At 37.4% G+C, this 2,846-nt stretch overlaps 1 pseudogene; it reads left to right on the top strand.

The window, feature by feature from the left end:
* The first annotated feature begins 1,317 nt into the window (after positions 1 to 1,317).
* On the top strand, positions 1,318 to 2,132 carry LOC118981210 (olfactory receptor 4A15-like; annotated as a pseudogene).
* The last annotated feature ends 714 nt before the right edge of the window (positions 2,133 to 2,846 follow it).

Below are 2,846 nucleotides of genomic sequence, written 5' to 3'. Positions count from 1 at the left end.
AAGTTGAAGGGCCCATTCAGGGTGACTGAGTTTTCCAACACAGGTGATAGAAAGATGGTTGTAATGTTGACTAGAATAAAGAAGTCTGCGGTAATCTGGTTTGGATTTTAAAAAAACATGCTGACAGGGTCCAGAGGGGAGAGGGGAGAGAATCACAGGGGAAAAGGGGAAGGACTCACATGAACAAGTATAAAGGACACATGGACAATAACTAAGGGTGGGGGCTGAAATGGGATGGAGGTGGGGAGCACGTGGTGAGGGGTGGTCAGGGCTGGGAATATATGACAGAAAGCTGTACTTGAACAAGAATTTAAATTTAAAAAAAGATTAAAAAAAAGAAAATCATGCACTTCAGTGTTCTTGGAAACTAATTTTAAGTAATAATATTTGGGAATATTTTAATAGGCAGATATTTCTCAATCTCATGACAGATTCAATTTATATGTTTGCTAAGCATTATTAATTATTAAAAATGAGAGGAGTCTGTAGCATCTGTAGACCTTGACTGACATGCAGAAATCCAAGGTAATACTGCAGGAAAGAAGCTCTTCAATTTGTATTTTTCTGTCTGCAGATGAGTTGCAGCATCTTATAGTTTTTTGCCACTTTTATTTATTCTTCTTGTATTTTCCTGTTTATGTGATTTACTCACTTTGCTATTGGTTTGCTTTTCTTTCACTTGTTAATTTGTTAGTGTTCTTTGTTTTAGATATTAACTCTATATGTTGTCTAACATATCAATCTGTTTCCCAAACTACTTTCATATTGACTTTGTGGTGTCTATTTCTAAATCCTTAAAACAATTTGATATTGTCTACTTGGGATTTCAATGATAAGAAGAATCTCCCACCTGTAGAGTGTAGAAAGTCATCTCTTTTGTTATTAGAAAGTAAACATAAAGTAAATCTGACTTTAGTTTTTCATTAAGCCTGTAAAGAGTGTCTACATTTGTATAAATTTAAAATGTAAAATATACATGATTTGTGCATGTTTTTCTCTAGACAAAAGGATAAAGTATATGTATACTTTCATTAGTTTTCAGATGGAAACCTGCTTACTTTATAATGGCTTCTTTTCCCACACACATCCCTAATACTTGCCTCTCCACTAGTCCATAAGATTGCTGAGGTTAGGGACCATGTTTTTATCAACTTTAAATTCTTACAATCTCAGAAATTACTGCAACATAATAAGTCATAATGCCTCTTTGTTGAACGAATAGACAGATTATATTAAAATTTCAGCAAGTCACAAGTAATAATTATATTTGCAGGTAATTTCCTCCTGAACCCTGCAATAAGACATACAGAAAGACCTATGCAACAAAGGAACAATGTCACCGAGTTTATCCTCTTGGGGCTCAATGAGAGCCTTCAGGGCCAGAAAATACTATTTGTTGTGTTTTTGTCCACCTACATTGTGACACTGGCAGGCAACCTACTCGCTGTTTTGACTGTCATGGTCAGCTCAACCCTGGCTGCCCCAATGTACTTCTTTCTTGGCTACTTGTCATTTATGGATGCTGTTTATTCTACAACACTTATCCCAAATATGATTGTACACTTACTATATGATATCAAAACCATTTCTTTCCAAGGTTGCCTGAGCCAGCTTTTCATGGGGCACTTATTTGGTGGTGCTGAAAGTTTACTCCTGGTGGTCATGGCCTATGACCGCTATGTGGCCATCTGTAAACCCTTGCATTATTTGACCATCATGAACCAACAAGCGTGTGTTCTGCTGCTGCTGTTGGCCTGGCTTGGAGGTTTCTTACATGCTGTAGTTCAGCTTCTCTTTGTCTACAACCTTCCCTTCTGTGGTCCCAATGTCATTGACCACTTCATCTGTGACATGTTCCTCTTATTAAAACTTGCCTGCACTGATACGTTATTGGCCTCATTGTGCTTGCCAATGATGGGGGCATCTGTGTGGTCATCTTTGTGCTGTTACTCATCTCCTATGGGGCCATTCTGTACTCCCTGAGGAATCGTAGTCAGGAAGGGAGATGCAAAGCCTTATCTACCTGTGGCTCCCACATTACTGTTGGAGCATTAAATTCTGCATTAGACTTGAACATTCCTACACAGAAACTATTTGATGATTCAGAAACTGCAGCTATGAACAACTGGTAATTGGCAGCCTCATCACAACAACATATCTGCTGATGCATCACATCTTGTACAGTGTTTTTGGCAAAATATCAAGTCAGCCAGATGACTCAGCCCCTCTACAGCCCAGATTTGGTGTCCTGTGACTCTGCCTTTTCCCAAAACTAAAATCACCTTTGAAAGGGAAGAGATTTCAGACAATCAGTGAGATTCAGGAAAATACAACAGGACAGCTGATACAGATTGGGAGAACTGTGTGAGGTTCCAAGGTGCCTGCTTGGAAGGGGACTGAGGCATCATTGTTCTATGTTTAATGCTTCTTGTATGTTGTATCTTCTTCAATAAATGGTGCTATTTTTCATATTACATGGCTGGATACTTTCTGGAAAGTCCTCATATATGTCAAATTGCATCTTACTTTAAATCTCACTGAGTGCATTTTAAAGATGGAACTTTGATTTCTATAAATCATGCTTCAATAATGTTACTAATTTAGCAATGGAAATAATAATGACATTTCATTAGACACAAATATATCTAAAAATCAACTACAATGCATAGATATGTACTACACACAATGATTGTTTTCTATGTATGTAATATTAAAACTTAACTTATAAAGGTATATATGTTACAGCATGCTATAACACAGTATTAGTGACCAAAGAGAGGACTATGGCAGAGTGTGGCTTAATGCTCTCCAAATGTATGTCTGTTTCTTGGATCAGTGAACCCCAT

Source organism: Sturnira hondurensis, unplaced genomic scaffold, assembly GCF_014824575.4.
Source record: "Sturnira hondurensis isolate 20B ecotype Veracruz unplaced genomic scaffold, ASM1482457v3 Scaffold0023817, whole genome shotgun sequence".
NCBI lineage: Eukaryota > Metazoa > Chordata > Mammalia > Chiroptera > Phyllostomidae > Sturnira > Sturnira hondurensis.
This window is presented reverse-complemented; position numbering and strand designations above follow the sequence as displayed.